This window comes from Thalassophryne amazonica, chromosome 12 (assembly GCF_902500255.1).
Source record: "Thalassophryne amazonica chromosome 12, fThaAma1.1, whole genome shotgun sequence".
In the NCBI taxonomy this organism is placed as follows: domain Eukaryota; kingdom Metazoa; phylum Chordata; class Actinopteri; order Batrachoidiformes; family Batrachoididae; genus Thalassophryne; species Thalassophryne amazonica.
Window position 1 is genome coordinate 52090408 of NC_047114.1, and position 20752 is coordinate 52111159.

General features: G+C 44.3%; 1 protein-coding gene across 1 annotated transcript in view; it reads right to left on the reverse strand.

The window, feature by feature from the left end:
- Nucleotides 1-20752, reverse strand: part of LOC117521245 (ankyrin repeat domain-containing protein 33B-like) — a 40386-nt gene that overhangs the window by 12266 nt on the left and 7368 nt on the right. The window lies entirely within an intron of this gene.

Genomic DNA, 20752 nt, shown 5'->3' on the forward strand with positions numbered 1-20752 from the left:
CCATGAAATTGAGCACGTCAATATGTGCCCCTTAAGGATTTTTAGCTTAAAACAACAGCTTTAAAAGACATACATCTTCAACCGCTTATCCACGATCAGGTCACAGGGGCAACAGCTCAAGCAGGGAACCCCAAACTTCCCTTTCCCGGGCCACATCAACCACCTCTGACTGGGGGGTCCCGAGGCGTTCCCAGGCCAGTGTGGAGATATAATCTCTCCACTTAGTCCTGGGTCTTACCCAGGGTCTCCTCTCAGCTAGACGTGCCTGGAACACCTCCCTAGGGAGGCGCCCAGGGGCATCCTTACCAGGTGCCCGTACTACCTCAACTGGGTCCTCTCAATGTGAAGGAGCAGTGGCTCTACTCCAAGCTCCTCATGAATGACTGAGCTTCTCACCCTATCTCTAAGGGAGACACCAGCCGCCCTCCTGAGGAAACCCATTTCGGCCGCTTGTACCCGCGATCTAGTTCTTTCAGTCATGACCCAACTCTCATGACATAGGTGAGAGTAGGAACGAAGATTGACTAGTAGATCGAGAGCGAATGCAATACCACCCCTGCTGCGCCAATTCTCTGGCCAGTCTCACACTCCATTGACCCCTCACTTGTGGACAAGACCCCAAGGTACTTGAACTCCTTCACTTGGGGCACGACCTCATTCCCTACCCGGAGTAGGCAATCCATTGGTTTCCTGCTAAGAACCATGGCCTCAGATTTAGACGTGCTGATCCTCATCCCAGCTGCTCCACACTTGACTGCAAACCAACCCAGTGAGTGCTGGAGGTCACAGGCTGATGAGGCCAGCAGGACCACATCATCTGCAAAGAGCAGAGATGAGACCCTGAGCCGACCAAACTGAAGACCATCCTCCCCTGACTACGCCTTTTCATCAAGATTGGTGAAAAGGCGCAGCCCTGGTGGAGGCGAATCTCCACTGGAAACAAGTTCAACTTACTGCTGAGAACCCAAACACAGCTCTTGCTTTGTGAGTACAGACATTGGATGGCCCTGAGAAGAGACCCCCTCACTCCATACTCCCGCAGCACCTCCCACAGTATCTCCCGGGGTATCCGATCACACACCTTCTCCAAGTCTACAAAACACATGTAGACTGGATGAGCATACTCCCAGGCACCCTCCAAGATGAACTTCACTTTGAACAGATGGGATCAGTTTGTCAGTGAAACCACCTGGTGGAGTCAGTGGCTGAAAAGAAAACCTGCACCCTCTTGGTGCTTTCTGGAGTGTCTTTGGATAACACTGGTTTATGGGCTTGTTTTTAAAAACACATTTGCCTGGTTGTGATGTATTTCATCATATGTGGCTGTTTTCTTTTTCTGCATTTCCATCTCTCCTCTCATATTCTCCTCAAAGATTATGAAGCTTTTTTTTTTCTTTTTTTTTTTGTGTGTGTGTGTATTAAAAAAAAAATCTGTTTTTCCTTTTCTAACTCCGAGTGGTTTCAGTTTAATACAGTACATTCTTGTTCATGTCTCAACATCCAGGCCACAAGAGGATTGCTTTGGGCTTGTTTCTGAAACAGCATATACTTATTTATATCACAAGTACTAGCAACACCAAGTTCAAACAGCAGGCAGATGGAGAAGCTAGCGTGCTATTCTCAATACAGACATCATGGACTCGGTCGCGGATACCAACAGCAAAAATGCCCATATCTGTCATCTAGTCTATGGTAGTCATTAAACAAGGTGAAGAGCCACAAGCAATGAAGACAGGAAATTGAGAATGAACAGAGCATGAAACAAGAAAAGAGTTTTCACCAGCTTTTATTCATTGGTAAAAGTTTAAAAATGCTAAAGGATGCAACGAATTTGAGGTGATGGCAGCAAGTTTGATTTGTATCATGCTGGGACACAGGTTAGCTACACATACACTACATGTTGATGTGATACTACCTTATCATAACTGTATCATCGTAACGGCATTTGTTCCTGCACTGTGGTCTGTGGGCACCCCTGATCCCTCACGGGCCGTGCCATTGAGGGATTGAGGGCTGTGCTATTCTTTTTCTGTGGGCGCAATGGAGCTGTACTCTGCTTGATCAAAAACGCAAGCGGGACTCAAACACTTTTTTCATCTCCTCTACGATCAGAAAAGTATTGAGTGAGTCACAGTGCATGTGACAGACTTTGCCCACTTCTGACTGCAAAAGTGTTTCTGTCTGGAAAATCACTTTTAAACAGCCAAAGGTAAGTCTTCAAATTCAGGCTGTCACGAGAACGGAAGCTCGTTTTTTCTCCTGCTGGTGGTGCTGAGGACTGTTACTAAATTTCAAACATTGAAAAACAATGCTGCAGCAGAAGACCTGATTGGTCCGTATCTGTTTGAAGCATACATTAGTCTCATTCTGACTCATGAAGCATTGTGTTGTGTGGGCCGCCAGAAGAGGAGGTACTGCTGGCCCACCACCACAAGATGGCGCCCTGCTTGAAGTGCGGGCTTCAAGCACGAGAGGGCGTCGGAGCGACCGGGAGTGACAGCTGTCACCCATCATCCGTACCAGCTGTCACTCATCCATTACTCATCACCACCACCATAAAGGCCGGACTGCAACTCCACCTCCCCGCCGAGAAATCAGCTACCATTCAGGTAATTTCTCTGCTGAACCTGATTCGAGCATTAGTCTGATCTCTTTTGCAGCCGTTTTCCTGGGACGGATTCCCTGTCTGCTGAGTTGGCGTTTGGTGTGGACTGCGACGGCTTCGCCTCCCACCCCACCCAGATAAGTGGTTGTCTCAGGAGCTGTTTGTGTGTTATCGGAGGTGGAGGTTCTCCCTCCTAACTGAACACTGACTGTGGGATTACTGAGTGTGCGAACTCACACTCATCAGTACTGTTTCTGTTCTCTGCCAGCAGTACCGGGTCTGACTGCTGAAGACAGTGGCCACCTGGGGCGCAGGGCTTGGCGGCTCCGGTGTTCTTCAGATCCGTTGGTGGTGGAAGCTGTGTGGGATCCGGCTCTTCTCTCGCCAGACGTCTTCTATCTTCGAGCCTGCCCACACGTCACCTTGTGTATAATTGGCATTCCACCATATTGGTATTGTCTGTACTTCGTTGTGCGATTCACAACATTAAATTGTTACTTTTTGGCTTATCCATTGTCCGTTCATTAACGCCCCCTGTTGTGGGTCCGTGTCACGACACTTTCACAACACATTGCTTCATATCGCTTCACTTACATTGAAGTCAAGAGAGAGCGACTATCGGTGACGCAGCATTATTGCTGGTAAATTTTAAAAAAAGCTGTCCAAAAAAATGGCAAATAGATTACATTTATATAGCACTTTTCTGTTGTGTGTTGGGGGGTTTGGCTGGGCGTTTTTTTTGGTTTGGTTAGGGCCCGGTTCCACTCCAGCCTCGGTGGGCCTTTGTACCGTTCGTCATTGGTGTTGCCGGGGTGTGGTGCAACGGGAACATACCTCTGTCGGAGGGGTGGGCCGATCTGTTGCCGTTCGCCATTTCGGTAGTTCCACCCCTTCCGATAGGCTGGGGTATGGTCGGATTGGGGCACCGGACGTATTTCCGGTTTTCCGCTGCGCTTTGGGGTTGGGGCCGGGTTAGTTTTTCCTGTTCCCTTCCCCGGCTTGATATTTTGTTGCCGTTCGCCAAACTTGAGCCAACGGAGGGCTCTGGGAGTGATCTGGGGTCTTTCGGGGTGCTGGGGAAGGTAACAGGGTTTATCGGTTGTTTCATTTGCCCCCGGGGTTGTTTAATGTAGTCCACCGGGGGTTGGAATTTTGTGTTTTTTCTGTTTCCTTCCAGGTTCCACCTCCAGGGTTGATGGGACGGTCCTCTGGGGGGGAATTGGCTTGTGGGGCCGACTAGCCAAGTGTGGCCGGGTCTGGGGTTCCTGGGTTGTGGGGAGGGTGCTTCCTGGGGTTTGATGGTACGGTCCTCTGGGGGGCGCCGTTGCTCCATGTGTACCTGGGGACCTCTGTGGTATTCCGGCTTTGACTATTTCTCCTGGAACTGGCGGTAAAGGCCTTCTGGGGGGTGTTGGGCTCTGCAAGTCGTTCTGGGGGGGTTGTTTGTTGTTTTTCTTGGTGCATTTATGTCTGTATTGTGTTTGTGGGGCTGTGTTGGGTTTTTGCATTTGGGAGTTTTTCTTTTCTTCCCGGGGTTGGATGGGATGGTCCCCTGGGGAGGTTTGGGTGGGTTTTATGTTTTTCTTATATGTTGGGTTGTACTAGGGACTGTTTTGGGGTTTTTGATTGATGCCAGCCGGCCTTCCAGCTGCGGTGCTCTGTCCTGCTGTCTGCGGTGGACCTTGAGAGCATTACGCTGTCTGCTTCCTGACGAGGACCCCGGAGGGAAGTGCTGTTCTCGGGCCTGGTCTGTTCGGTCGCCGGGAGGCTTCCCGTTAAAGGGGGGGTACTGTTGTGTGTTGGGGGGTTTGGCTGGACATTTGGGTGTTCTTTTCTTTTCTTTGCTCTCCAGGTGGTATGCAAACTGGTTTTTTGTCTGTGGAGAAGGTGCTGGCAGAAGAGTCCTTCACCCTCATCAACGTAATGTGCAGCACCTGTGGATGGTGCTCACGTGCAACCTTAAAGACTTTCAGCTGAAGCAGATAATGAGATGGCGTTCTGCATTTAAGCCATGTGTGATTCAAGCAGAATTGCCGGGAACTCGACCTTGTGATGTTCGTTTGTGAGACGCTGAGGACCGTGCCTGGGTTTGACACATCATGCCTGTGAAGGAGGACGGGTGAGGGACACATGCTGTCAGCACACATCAGAGGTGATTGATTGTCTGAATAATTGTTAACAGTAACTTGGTATTTTGTTACGCAGTATATGTGAATATTGATGAGAGTTGTGCAGCCTGCTTCTCACTGCCGTGGCGTGCGGACTGATGATCCTCCACCTGTTGTGAGAAGCGGCTCATTTACATAAAGCTTAAATTCAGACCTGAATGTGTTGCTGATAGTGTGTGCCTTTGAAGGATATTAGTTGTAGCTGCTGACTTACCTCACCTTTTCTATCCTTCGCAGAGTCGGTTTGTCGTGTCCACCTGGGGGGTGTTTGGCAGTGAACGTGGGTCCAGAAGCGCCGGGCTTCGATCCTTTTGGGCGCTGGAGAGCGTGCCGTCCTTCACTCCGCCAGACAGACGCATTTTACGTTTGTACACTTTGTATTGCACAGAAGGGGGAAAATAAATTGTTTTGTTATTGGAACCGCTTTCTGGTTATTTTGGCGCTGGGTTCCGTCAGACGCAGGTCCGCTCCTCAACCCGCATCTACACATAACACTTCTCTATCTGAACCAGAAGCTCAAAGTGCTTTACAATGATGCCTCACACTCACCCACACACACCAATGCCATGCCATTAAGGACCTTGCCCAGGGGCCCTTAGTGATTGTCTGGTCTAACTGGGGTTTGAATCAAGTATCCTCTGTGTAATGTATTGTTCTGCCACTGTGTGGCACTAGCAGTCTAAGAAGGTAATACATATTGGGTCTGGTTTGACTTGTTCCTCAGTTGTGCTATGCTACTCGCACAATAAAGTCGTGAACTGTGCATCCGTCGTATTTACTGACTTTCACTATCTTACATGGTGTCAGAAGTGGACCATGGCTGCCATGGCTACCCCACCGTTTGAGCACCCAAGGATTGACTGGGATGCAGCTGATTTATATCAAGTATTCAGCAGGTTTAGAAGCCACTTTGCCTTCATTTTTGAAAATGAAAATAGTCCACGATGAATCCTCATGCAAGTGTCTACAGAAAATGCGCCGCCCAGAGCTACCAGCCAAAGTCGGAAAGCTCGCCATCCCCCAGAACGTTTGAAGTTTGCTCAGCAGAAGCCACTAGCTTTCTGTCCTAGCTGCGGCAAGCACCCTGAACACAAGTGGAATGATGGAAAGTGTCCGGCCAAAGGCTCCAGATGTTCTTACTGCCACAAAGCTAACCACTGGATGGCGGTGTGCCGCAAACGTGCTGTTCACACACTGGACGTGGAAGTGCCCGAGGCAGAAGAAGAGATTCTAAACATTCGCCTGGTTGACACTGTACATCCCGTTGACTCACTAGCAGCTGATAAATGGTCAGTACACATGAACATTCTGTCCCAGGAAGTTCCATTAGAATAGATAACTGGTGCCAAATGCAATACTTTGACTCTGAGCAGCTACCAGCAGCTCATGCATGCAGGTGACTTGAAGCGCTCCAACAAGCTGCTGCGCTCTTACTCCTACCACAAGCTCAAGCCAGTGGCTGCAGTTGATCTACCAGTCCACTATTAAGAGTGCACCGCGAAGGCTGAATTTGAGATAGTGGATATCGCCCAAGAGAGTGTACTTAGTGGGTCCACAGCTGAAGCTTTAGGCTTAATAGCGAGACTGGACTCCCTGCAGACTACCTCTGAGACACGAGCGTGCAAGGCCAGCCTTTCAGAGGCTATTCCACAAGGCCTATGTGACTTCCCTGAACTAGTTCACACAACAGGGACCTTACCTGGCAAGTACACAATAAAAATAGAGCCAACGCCAAAGGTGTTGTCCATCAAGTGCGCAGGCAGCCAGCCGCGCTTAAAGAAAAGATTGTGCAGAAACTCCATGAGATGGAGGAGGATGGATACACTGCAAGAGTGGAGCAGCCCACTTAATGGGTGAGTTCCATGGTGGCAGTCTGCAGGGGAGACAAGATAAGAATCTGCATAGATCCCAGCGATCTAACTAAAGTAATCAAAAGAGAGCACTACCCAATGCGAACTGTCGAGGAGGTTGTAGCCTCAATGCCGGGTGCACAGATCTTCTCTGTCCTTAATGCCAAATCGGGATTTCTCCAAATTGAATTGGATGAAGAGTCCTCAGTGTGTTGTGAAAGTGACGTGACACAGACCCACAACAGGGGGCGGTAATGAATGGACAATGGATAAGCCAAAAGTAACAATTTAATGTTGTGATTCGCACAACGACGTACAGACAATAACAATATGGTGGACTGTCAATCATACACCAGGTGACATGGCGGCAGGCTCAATGATAGAAGACGCCTGGCGAGAGAAGAGCTGGATCCCCACACAGCTTCCACCACCAACGGAGCTGAAGAACACCGGAGCCGCCAAGCCCTGCGCCCCAGGTGGCCGCTGTCTTCAGCAGTCAGACCCGGTACTGCTGGCAGAAAACAGAGACAGTCCTGATGAGTGTGAGTTCGCACACTCAGTAATCCCACAGTCAGTGTTCAGTAAAGGAGGGAGAACCTGTTGGGAAAGTCGCTTTAAAAGTGATTAGTAACAGTGGTTTTAGAGATCCATCTAATCCATTGTTTATTAAGTATAGGGTACTTAAATTTCATGATTTAGTTGATTTGAAAATATTACAAACGATGTACCAAGTTAATAAAAATACTTTACCAACAAACATTCAAAATATGTTTGAAAAAAGAGTAAGTAGTTATAAATTGAAAGGAATAGAAGTCTTTAAAAAACCAAGATTTAGAACCAAAGTAAAGGAAAGGAGTATTGCAGTAAATGGTGTCAAATTATGGAACAATCTTAATAAAGAATTAAAGAATTAAGGTCGCTTAAATTATTTAAAAAACATATTAAATTAGATGTATTAAGTAAGTATGAAACTATGAAGTAAGTCAGTGGGCTGCAAGAAAGTCAAAAAAAAAAAAAGTAAACTGTTAATAATGTTTGGAGTGTCTTAAGTTTAAATGTAACCTGTCAGTGATGTAATCTATTAATTAATGGTCATAATTATGAAATGGGTCAGTGGTATGTGACAAGTTAAAGAAATGCAATCTGTTAAATAATGTTGACTATGATGCTGTATATTGAAAAATTGTATTGTTAAAAGGGGCAGAAATCATAAGACTTGTTCTTCTTTCTGCTCCTTTTCATTCTGGTATTGTGGTGCTTTTGTTTTTTGCTTTTCTGTTTTTCTTTTAAATGAATGAAATAAATATTAAAAAGAAAAGAAAGAAAGAAAGAAAGAAAGTGTCGGTACACGGACCCACAACAGGGGGCGCAAAGGAACGGACAATGGAGTAGGTCAAATAACAACACTTTACTGTTGTGAATGTGCACAACAAATACAACAGATTACAACAATAGATCAGAATCAATCCACAAAGGTGTCGTGTGGGCAGGCTCGAAGATAGGAGACACCTGTCCAAAGCAGAACCGGAACCACACGATTTCCTCCGCCACCAGACCCCGGGAATACTGGAGCCGCCAAGTCCCGAACTCCCAGGTGGCCACTGCCTCCGCGTGTCAGACCTGGTACTGCTGGCGAGGAACAAAAACACAATTAAAGGTGGGCGCGTTTGCACCCAGTAATCCGCACGGCAGGAAAGCTACCTCCACCTCTCGTTGGAAAAAAGGTCTGTTATCACTCACAAAAGTCACAAAAGGTTACTGTCAAGCAGTCAGCTGAGAATATTACCTTCCAGGTAGAACGATATCTCGGCAAAGAGGTGGAGACGTCGTCCTGCTGATGTACCCCTGCTGATTGGTAACAGCTGTTGCAGGTGATGCCTGACAGCTGTCACCCTAGCTGCTCCTGTGAGGCGGCTGCGCCCTCTGGTGCCTGGAACCCGCACTCCAGGCAGGGCGCCCTCTGGTGGTGGGCCAGCAGTACCTCCTCTTCTGGCGGCCCACACAACAGAACCTCCACCTCCAATCACACACTCGTGCAGCTCCTGTCTAACCACTTATCTGATTGGAGTGTGAAGCGAAGCCGTCGCTGATCACACCAAACACCAGTCCCACAGATAAGGCAAACACCACAGGATAATGGCTGCAAAAGAAGTTCAGATTATTACTCAACGTTTTGAGTCAGCAGAGAAAAGTACCTGAATGGTAGCTGATTTCTCGGCGGGGAGGTGGAGTTGCAGTCCGGCCTTTATGGTGGTGGTGATGAGTAGTGGATGAGTGACAGCTGGTACGGATGATGAGTGACAGCTGTCACTCCTGGTTGCTCCGACGCCCTCTCGTGCTTGAAGCCCGCACTTCAAGCAGGGCGCCATCTTGTGGTGGTGGGCCAGCAGTACCTCCTCTTCAGCGGCCCACACAACACTGCTCACAACCTTTAACACGCCTATTGGCAGATTCAGGTGGCTAAGGCTATTATTTGGCATCAAATGCGCCCCGGAAATATATCAGCGCATCATGGATGGCATGCTTGAAGGCATAACAGGAGCCATAGACATCATGGATGATATATTGATTGCGGCACCCAACGTAGAAATGCACAATGAAATCCTGCGCAAAGTGATTGAGCGAGCAACCAGCTACAACTTGAAGCTGAATTTCAATAAGTGTCACAATCAGCAAAGCCAGGCACCATACATGGGCCATTTACTGACTGCAGATGGTCTGAAACCAGACACGGCCAAAGTCGAAGCTGTCAGAGGCATGGCAGCACCCACTGATAAGGAGGGGATACGCCGATTCCTGGGATTTGTCACATATTTGTCCAAATTCATACCTAACCTGAGTGAAGAAGATGCACCTCTGCGACAACTTCTGAAAAGCAATGTGGAGTTCTCATGGCAACCAGCCCAGGAAAAAGCCTTTGCCAGGCTCAAAGACCTCAGTTCGAATCCTCCAGTGCTGAAGTACTTCGATCCACCACAGCCTGTGGACATTTTCTGTGACGCCAGCAGCAGTGGATTGGGCGCTGTATTGTTGCAAGACAATCACCCGGTCGCCTTTTCATCCAGGTCTCTGACTAATGCCGAAACACGCTATGCACAGATAGAAAAAGAGATGCTGTTTATTGTCCATGCGTGTGCCAAATTTCACCATTACATCTTTGGCAAGCCAGTCACAGTGTATAATGACAAGCCACTGGAGGACATCTGCAGAAAGTCTCTCCTGTCTACACCCATGCGCACTCAGAGGATGCGCCTCCGCCTCCAATGGTATGACTTGACTGTCAGATACAGGAAGGGGAAAAGATATGGAGCTGCCAGACACACTGCCCAACAGCTGCTGATTCCCAAGGCATACAACTCCTCTAAAGTCAGACACCTGCTCAACTGATCCAAAGCCCTCCAGAAGCATTACTATGATAAAAACAGAACACCACCACATCGCTCGACACTAGTACCAGGAGAAGAGGTGAGGATGCAACCGTACCCAGGCAACAAAACATGGTCTCCGGCAGTCGTCATCCAAGTGCACAACGCCCCCAGGTCCTATGTCGTGGACCATGGTGGTAAGGAGTTCCGCCGCAACATCCAGCATCTACAAAAGAGCACGGCCATGGCCAACCGGTCTTGACACTTCATACCGGATGACACATGGACGGAACCAGCTGCCAACCCAGGTCTAGCCGTCCCACCAGGTCCAGCCATCCATCCAAGCACAGTCCAGCCAGGTCCAGTCGTCCAGCCAGGTACAGCCATCAACAGAGCAGGTACAGCAGAGACACTTCCTTCACTGGGTGAGGCTTTAGGCCCACTTACAGAGAAACGTTTGAACTCTGGCCAAGTATCGAACCCCGTGCCCTACATCACTAAACAGGGCAGAGTGGTAAAGCCTCCTAAAAGACTTGATCTGTAGGCTATTTATTATTATTGTAGTCTAGTAGGTTCATACAGTAACTAGTTCTGATATGCAGTGCCAAAGTCAGATGTCATATTAGTTATTCAGACAAATTATATTCTTGTGCTAAGCAGTTCCTTTGTTGCTTTTGTTCTATTCGTTACTTGTTAGGCAGCCTAATATTTAATTGTTAATTAATGTTAAGCTGATTATGCTCAAAGATGATTTCACTACTGAGCCCTTTAAAACAATGTAATGTGTTCTTTATAGACTGAAGAAAGGGAGATGTAATGTATTGTTCTGCCACTGGGTGGCACTAGCAGTCTAAGAAGGTAATACATATTGGGTCTGGCTTGACTTGTTCCTCAGTTGTGCTATGCTACTCGCACAATAAAGTCGTGAACTGTGCATCCGTCATATTTACTGACTTTCAGTATCTTACACTCTGGTCTTAGGCTCAGCGCTTAACCACTAGACCATCACCTCCTCTCATAAAAGTCACAAAGCGGTGACGTCGAAGTCACTACAGTAAATGCTTCATTTCTTGCAGCTTGGGTGTGTGGAGGCAGCCTGAATGCATTATTTTCATAAAAAGGCTCATTAAACCCCAGTGCTGTGTGTCTGCTTGACACAGATATTTTAGAATGTGAAATTAAGACGTAATCCAAACATGTAAGCAATAAACGCTGCCGCATGATTCCGCATGTAACAGAGCTAAAACAGGAGCTGACAGTCAATCAGAGTGTGCTTTTTTTTTTTTGCGTGATGCATTTGAACAAATAGGAAACATTAAACCTCCAGAATAGGAAACTCAGTTCTGATTAGTTCTCAGAGATGCAAAACGTCAACAGACAACCTGTGGGAAGGAAAAATATAATCTTCTTCAAATCAAATACTCCTCAAAAGTTAAAGAAAAGTCAAAATTCAAGTTTTAAGAATTGCGAACTTCAACATCAGTTTCTTTCACGTCATTTATAAGGTTTGCTATCTTGTTTGAATGAATTAATGAATTTTTTCGGCAATGTCGGACTCTGTAGTTTTCTCTGGGCCCCTCCCCAATCGGACCAGGAGTGACATGTTTAGCCGCATGTTCTCCTTGAATTGCTGGCTGTCTGAGTGGTGTCCAAAAAATGAGGTGGGCTTCATAGATAATTGGCAAAGCTTCTGGGGAAAACCTGGTCTTGTTAGGAGAGACGGCATCCATCCCACTTTGGATGGAGCAGCTCTCATTTCTAGAAATCTGGCCAATTTTCTTATCCTCCAAACCGTGACTATCCAGGGTTGGGACCAGGAAGCAGAGTTGTAGTCTTACACACCTCTCTGCAGCTTCTCTCCCCCTGCCATCCCCTCATTACCCTATCCCCATAAAGACGGTGCCTGCTCCCAGACTACCAATAACCAGCAAAAATCTATTTAAGCATAAAAATTCAAAAAGAAAAAATAATATAACACCTTCAACTGCACCACAGACTAAAACAGTTAAATGTGGTCTATTAAACATTAGGTCTCTCTCTTCTAAGTCCCTGTTAGTAAATGATATAATAATTGATCACATATTGATTTATTCTGCCTTACAGAAACCTGGTTACAGCAGGATGAATATGTTAGTTTAAATGAGTCAACACCCCCGAGTCACACTGTCAGAATGCTCGTAGCACGGGCCGAGGCGGAGGATTAGCAGCAATCTTCCATTCCAGCTTATTAATTAATCAAAAACCCAGACAGAGCTTTAATTCATTTGAAAGCTTGACTCTTAGTCTTGTCCATCCAAATTGGAAGTCCCAAAAACCAGTTTTATTTGTTGTTATCTATCGTCCTCCTGGTCGTTACTGTGAGTTTCTCTGTGAATTTTCAGAACTTTTGTCTGACTTAGTGCTTAGCTCAGATAAGATAATTATAGTGGGCGATTTTAACATCCACACAGATGCTGAGAATGACAGCCTCAGCACTGCATTTAATCTATTATTAGACTCAATTGGCTTTGCTCAAAATATAAATGAGTCCACCCACCACTTTAATCATATCTTAGATCTTGTTCTGACTTATGGTATGGAAATTGAAGACTTAACAGTATTCCCTGAAAACTCCCTTCTGTCTGATCATTTCTTAATAACATTTACATTTACTCTGATGGACTACCCAGCAGTGGGGAATAAGTTTCAAGTCTTTCAGAAAGCGCTGTAACTAGGTTTAAGGATATGTTTCCTTCTTTATGTTCCCTAATGCCATATACCAACACAGTGCAGAGTAGCTACCTAAACTCTGTAAGTGAGATAGAGTATCTCGTCAATAGTTTTACATCCTCATTGAAGACAACTTTGGATGCTGTCTGAGTTATTTTCATTAGTTACTTCATCCAAACCATCAACATGTCTATTAGACCCCATTCCTACCAGGCTGCTCAAGGAAGCCCTACCATTATTTAATGCTTCGATCTTAAATATGATCAATCTATCTTTATTAGTTGGCTATGTACCACAGGCTTTTAAGGTGGCAGTAATTAAACCATTACTTAAAAAGCCATCACTTGACCCAGCTATCTTAGCTAATTATAGGCCAATCTCCAACCTTCCTTTTCTCTCAAAATTCTTGAAAGGGTAGTTGTAAAACAGCTAACTGATCATCTGCAGAGGAATGGTCTATTTGAAGAGTTTCAGTCAGGTTTTAGAATTCATCATAGTACAGAAACAGCATTAGTGAAGGTTACAAATGATCTTCTTATGGCCTCAGACAGTGGACTCATCTCTGTCCTTGTCCTGTTAGACCTCAGTGCTGCTTTTGATACTGTTGACCATAAAATTTTATTACAGAGATTAGAGCATGCCATAGGTATTAAAGGCACTGCGCTGCGGTGGTTTGAATCATATTTATCTAATAGATTACAATTTGTTCATGTAAATGGGGAATCTTCTTCACAGACTAAGGTTAATTATGGAGTTCCACAAGGTTCTGTGCTAGGACCAATTTTATTCACTTTATACATGCTTCCCTTAGGCAGTATTATTAGATGGCATTGCTTAAATTTTCATTGTTACGCAGATGATACCCAGCTTTATCTATCCATGAAGCCAGAGGACACACACCAATTAGCTAAACTGCAGGATTGTCTTACAGACATAAGGACATGGATGACCTCTAATTTCCTGCTTTTAAACTCAGATAAAACTGAAGTTATTGTACTTGGCCCCACAAATCTTAGAAACATGGTGTCTAACCAGATCCTTACTCTGGATGGCATTACCCTGACCTCTAGTAATACTGTGAGAAATCTTGGAGTCATTTTTGATCAGGATATGTCATTCAAAGCGCATATTAAACAAATATGTAAGACTGCTTTTTTGCATTTACGCAATATCTCTAAAATTAGAAAGGTCTTGTCTCAGAGTGATGCTGAAAAACTAATTCATGCATTTATTTCCTCTAGGCTGGACTATTGTAATTCATTATTATCAGGTTGTCCTAAAAGTTCCCTGACTTATAAGGTTTTGAATAATCAGGTCCCTTCTTATATTAGGGACCTCATAGTACCATATCACCCCAATAGAGTGCTTCGCTCTCAGACTGCAGGCTTACTTGTAGTTCCTAGGGTTTGTAAGAGTAGAATGGGAGGCAGAGCCTTCAGCTTTCAGGCTCCTCTCCTGTGGAACCAGCTCCCAATTCGGATCAGGGAGACAGACACCCTCTCTACTTTTAAGATTAGGCTTAAAACTTTCCTTTTTGCTAAAGCTTATAGTTAGGGCTGGATCAGGTGACCCTGAACCATCCCTTAGTTATGCTGCTATAGACTTAGACTGCTGGGGGGTTCCCATAATGCACTGAGTGTTTCTTTCTCTTTTTGCTCTGTATGCACCACTCTGCATTTAATCATTAGTGATTGATCTCTGCTCCCCTCCACAGCATGTCTTTTTACTGGTTCTCTCCCTCAGCCCCAACCAGTCCCAGCAGAAGACTGCCCCTCCCTGAGCCTGGTTCTGCTGGAGGTTTCTTCCTGTTAAAAGGGAGTTTTTCCTTCCCACTGACGCCAAGTGCTTGCTCACAGGGGGTCGTTTTGACCATTGGGGTTTTTACGTAATTATTGTATGGCCTTGCCTTACAATATAAAGCGCCTTGGGGCAACTGTTTGTTGTGATTTGGCGCTATATAAATAAAATTGATTGATTGATTGACAATTCAACAATAACAAAAAAAAAACATAACAAAACAACTCTATAGTGATCCCATGTGGCCGAAAGGGTGAGGGCAGAAGCGAAGCTTATAAATACCCACCCCTTATACTATAAAAATAAGAAATATATACACACATGTATACATGCATGCACACATAAACACAATTTCAGAAATACATCTACACACACACACACATATATATATATATATATATATATATATATATATATATATATATATATATATATATATATATATACAACCCCAATTCCAATGAAGTTGGGACACTGTGTGAAATGTAAATAAAAACAGAATATAATGATTTGCAAATCCTCTTCAACCTATATTCAATTGAATACACCACAAAGACAAGATATTTAATGCCAAACTGATAGACATTTTTTGTTTTTGTGCAAATACTCGTATTTGCTCATTTTAAAATGGATGCCTGCAACACATTTCAAAAAAGCTGGGACAGGGGCAACAAAAGACTGGGAAAGTTGATGAATGCTCAAAGGCCTGTTTGGAACATTCCACAGGTAAACAGGTTAATTGGAAACAGGTGAGTGTCATGATTGGGTATAAAAGAAGCATCCCCAAAAGGCTCAGTTGCATGAAAAAATAGTCCAATCGTTTAAGAACAATATTTCTGAATGTTCAACTGCAAGAAATTAAGGGGAAAAAACAGAGACGCATGGAAGAAAACAGAAAACAACCATCAAAATGGATAGAAGAATAACCAGAATGGCAAAGGCTCACCCACTGATCAGCTCCAGGATGATCACAGACAGTCTGGAGTTACCTGTAAGTTCTGTGATAGTTAGAAGACACCTGTGTGAAGCTAATTTATTTGCAAGAATCCTTTGCAAAGTCCCTCTGTTAAATAAAAGACATGTGCAGAAGAGGTTACAATTTGCCATAGAACACATCAACTGGCCTAAAGAGAAATGGAGGAATATTTTGTGGACTGATGAGAGTAAAATTGTTGTTTTTGGTCCAAGGGCCGCAGAAGGTTTGTGGTTTGTTACCCCCAAACTCTGAATTCAAGCCACAGTTCACAGTGAAGACAGTGAAGCATGGTGGTGCAAGCATCATGATATGGGCATGGTTCTCCTACTATGGTGATGGGCCTATATATCGCATATCAAGTAATATGGATCAGTTTGGATATGTCAAAATACTTGAAGAGGTCATGTTGCCTTATGCTGAAGAGGACAAGCCCTTGAAATGGGTGTTTCTACAAGACAATGACCCCAAGCACACTAGTAAATGAGCAAAATCTTGGTTCCAAACCAACAAAATGAATGCCTCACAGATGTGAAGAAATCATGAAAAACTGTGGTTATACAACTAAATACTAGTTTAGTGATTCACAGGATTGCTAAAAAAGCAGTTTGAACATGATAGTTTTGCGTTTGTAGCGTCAACAGCAGATACTACTATTATTGTGAACACCCCCTTTTCTACTTTTTTTTAGTAATAGCCCAATTTCATAGCCTTAAGAGTGTGCATATCATGAATGCTTGGTCTTGTTGGATTTGTGAGAATCTGCTGAATCTACTGGTACCTTGTTTCCCATGTAACAATAAGAAATATACTCAAAACCTGGATTAATCTTTTTAGTCACACTCAACAAAAATATAAACGCAACACTTTTGGTTTTGCTCCCATTTTGTATGAGATGAACTCAAAGATCTAAAACTTTTTCCACATACACAATATCACCATTTCCCTCAAATATTGTTCACAAACCAGTCTAAATCTGTGATAGTGAGCACTTCTCCTTTGCTGAGATAATCCATCCCACCTCACAGGTGTGCCATATCAAGATGCTGATTAGACACCATGATTAGTGCACAGGTGTGCCTTAGACTGCCCACAATAAAAGGCCACTCTGAAAGGTGCAGTTTTATTTTATTGGGGGGGGATACCAGTCAGTATCTGGTGTGACCACCATTTGCCTCATGCACTGCAACACATCTCCTTCGCATACAGTTGAAGAGAACACCTCTCCAACGTGTCAAACGCCAGCGAATGTGAGCATTTGCCCACTCAAGTCGGTTACGACGACGAACTGGAGTCAGGTCGAGACCCCGATGAGGACGACGAGCATGCAGATGAGCTTCCCTGAGACTGTTTCTGACAGTTTGTGCAGAAATTCTTTGGTTATGTAAACCGATTGTTTCAGAAGCTGTCCGAGTGGCTGGTCTCAGACGATCTTGGAGGTGAACATGCTGGATGTGGAGGTCCTGGGCTGGTGTGGTTACACGTGGTCTGCGGTTGTGAGGCTGGTTGGATGTACTGCCAAATTCTCTGAAACGCCTTTGGAGACGCTTATGGTAGAGAAATGAACATTCAATACACGAGCAACACCTCTGGTTGACATTCCTGCTGTCAGCATGCCAATTGCACGCTCCTTCAAATCTTGCGACATCTGTGGCATTGTGCTGTGTGATAAAACTGCACCTTTCAGAGTGGCCTTTTATTGTGGGCAGTCTAAGGGACACCTGTGCACTAATCATGGTGTCTAATCAGCATCTTGGTATGGCACACCTGTGAGGTGGGATGGATTATCTCAGCAAAGGAGAAGTGCTCACTATCACAGATTTAGACTGGTTTGTGAACAATATTTGAAGGAAATGGTGATATTGTGTATGTGGAAAAAGTTTTAGATCTTTGAGTTCATCTCATACAAAATGGGAGCAAAACCAAAAGTGTTGCGTTTATATTTTTGTTGAGTATATATATATATATATATATATATATATATATATATATATATATTCTATTTCTAACTCATTTTCTTATTTTATTGTACTGTTACAAGTATTATTATTATTGCTTATCCTTGCACACGCTGTTTGAACATTTTCCTCTACTTGCACCCATCTTGTGTGTTTTTAAGAGCTGATATAACATGTGAATTTCTTCTTTGTGAGATCAATAAGTTTATCTGATCTTATCTTATTAGAAATGGATCTGGTCAGAGTGTATCATCATGGTTTGGGCACAGAAGGACATATAGCTACAGCTACCCAGCATGACATCATCTGGAGTTTAAGCACATTAAAAAGGATGCTGAGGGCGAAGCGTCTTCCCGTCGTGAGGATGACAATTTAGGTCATACTATGAAGTTAATTTTGAACAAAAGGAAAATATGCGCACATTTTATTAATTCAAGGGCTCAATTAAAGGACAACGTGCGCATGAATTTTCACGGCCAGGAAAACGTGTGCCCATTTTATTAATTTGAGAGCACGTTTTATTAATTCGTGGGCTCAATTAAAGGAAAACGTGCGCACAAATTATCATGGCCAGAAAAAAATATCACTTTAAGTGACCTCTCCTGGGTTCCGTACTCCCATCGAGAGTTTTTGTAAATTAAGTTTGAAAAAAAAGCTACTGTTTACGTTTTGCTTCTGGAAACACGAGTCTGACGTGTGGATTTTGAACGTACAATGTGTGTGAGAACATAAATCGTGCGCTTTGAACCTTTACACCGTGCGGTTCTGTGGTACAGTTTGAGCTGTAGCCGAGTACAGTGATTGAAAATATATCAGCCCAGCTTCAGGGCCAATACTGCCACGAACACTACTGGCCAGTAGATGGCAGTAGAGACCTTGAAAACTTGCCAAAACAAAATTCCAGATAATCCGTGTCTGCTACATTTACGATGCGTGGAATTTAATAAACGCAGACACAATAACAATGTCTATAAACCCAGAGAATGCATTTTTGGACAGTTTTAGGCACTAGAGTTTAATGCTGTTGTCCGTAGAGCCTGATCAGTGTTTCAAATGGATTTCTCATGTTGTGAACATACTGAGATTACCCTATCACCCATAATGCACCTGGACACCGCATATATCCACACTAAAACCTTAAAAAATACAGCATTACTAAAAACTAAAACATATGATATTTTCACTTTATAAAACTTCAAACATGACACTAAATTAGTTTGGTTACAAGTTGAACCATAAGTTAAAAATGTATGTCTGTGGGTGACTTGGGTGATATTGCCCTCATATTTGGCCTCTACTGGTGGTTGGTTCTCACTGCGGTATTGTATCACTTCCTGTTCCGGAGCACAGCGGTGTTTTGTTGTATCTGTTTAATCTGTGCAGTTAGATTGATCTAGTTAACTAGATAACAATTTGTTTCACAGTGTAATCTTCACGTGCCTTAACTAAAGCACTCCCTCTGCTGAATCACCTCTAAATTATTTACACATTTTTCACTTTATGTGTTTTTAGGAATCTGCTAGCTTAGCGCAGCTACTAGCTCTTAGCCGGTTTAGCATGGCAGCTTCTCCTGTCTCTCCCGCACTTTTCTGCTCTGGGTGTGAAATGTTTAGTTATTCCTCGGCCTCCTTTAGCAGTAATGGTACTTGTAATAAGTGTAGCTTATTCGTAGCTTTGGAGGCCAGGCTGGGCAAATTGGAGACTCGGCTCCGCACCGTGGAAAATTCTACAGCTAGCCAGGCCCCTGTAGTCGGTGCGGACCAAGGTAGCTTAGCCGCCATTAGTTCCCTTCCAGCAGATCCTGAGCAGCCGGGAAAGCAGGCCGACTGGGTGACTGTGAGGAGGAAGCGTAGTCCTAAACAGAAGCCCCATGTACACCGCCAACCCGTTCACATTTCTAACCGTTTTTCCCCACTCGGCGACACACCCACTGAGGATCAAACTCTGGTTATTGGCGACTCTGTTTTGAGAAATGTGAAGTTAGCGACACCAGCAACCATAGTCAATTGTCTTCCGGGGGCCAGAGCAGGCGACACTGAAGGAAATTTGAAACTGCTGGCTAAGGCTAAGCGTAAATTTGGTAAGATTGTAATTCACGTCGGCAGTAATGACACCCGGTTACGCCAATCGGAGGTCACTAAAATTAACATTGAATCGGTGTGTAACTTTGCAAAAACAATGTCGGACTCTGTAGTTTTCTCTGGGCCCCTCCTCAATCGGACCGGGAGTGACATGTTTAGCCGCATGTTCTCCTTGAATTGCTGGCTGTCTGAGTGGTGTCCAAAAAATGAGGTGGGCTTCATAGATAATTGGCAAAGCTTCTGGGGAAAACCTGGTCTTGTTAGGAGAGACGGCATCCATCCCACTTTGGATGGTGACTATCCAGGGTTGGGAGCAGGAAGCAGAGTTGTAGTCTTACACACCTCTCTGCAGCTTCTCTCCCCCTGCCATCCCCTCATTACCCCATCCCCGTAGAGACGGTGCCTGCTCCCAGACCACCAACAACCAGTAAAAATCTATTTAAGCATAAAAATTCAAAAAGAAAAAATAATATAGCACCTTCAACTGCACCACAGACTAAAACAGTTAAATGTGGTCTATTAAACATTAGGTCTCTCTCTTCTAAGTCCCTGTTAGTAAATGATATAATAATTGATCAACATATTGATTTATTCTGCCTTACAGAAACCTGGATACAGCAGGATGAATATGTTAGTTTAAATGAGTCAACACCCCCGAGTCACACTAACTGCCAGAATGCTCGTAGCATGGGCCGAGGCAGAGGATTAGCAGCAATCTTCCATTCCAGCTTATTAATTAATCAAAAACCCAGACAGAGCTTTAATTCATTTGAAAGCTTGACTCTTAGTCTTGTCCATCCAAATTGGAAGTCCCAAAAACCAGTTTTATTTGTTGTTATCTATCGTCCTCCTGGTCGTTACTGTGAGTTTCTCTGTGAATTTTCAGACCTTTTGTCTGACTTAGTGCTTAGCTCAGATAAGATAATCATAGTGGGCGATTTTAACATCCACACAGATGCTGAGAATGACAGCCTCAACACTGCATTTAATCTATTATTAGACTCAATTGGCTTTGCTCAAAATGTAAATGAGTCCACCCACCACTTTAATCATATCTTAGATCTTGTTCTGACTTATGGTATGGAAATTGAAGACTTAACAGTATTCCCTGAAAATTCCCTTCTGTCTGATCATTTCTTAATAACATTTACTCTGATGGACTACCCAGCAGTGGGGAATAAGTTTCATTACACTAGAAGTCTTTCAGAAAGCGCTGTAACTAGGTTTAAGGATATGATTCCTTCTT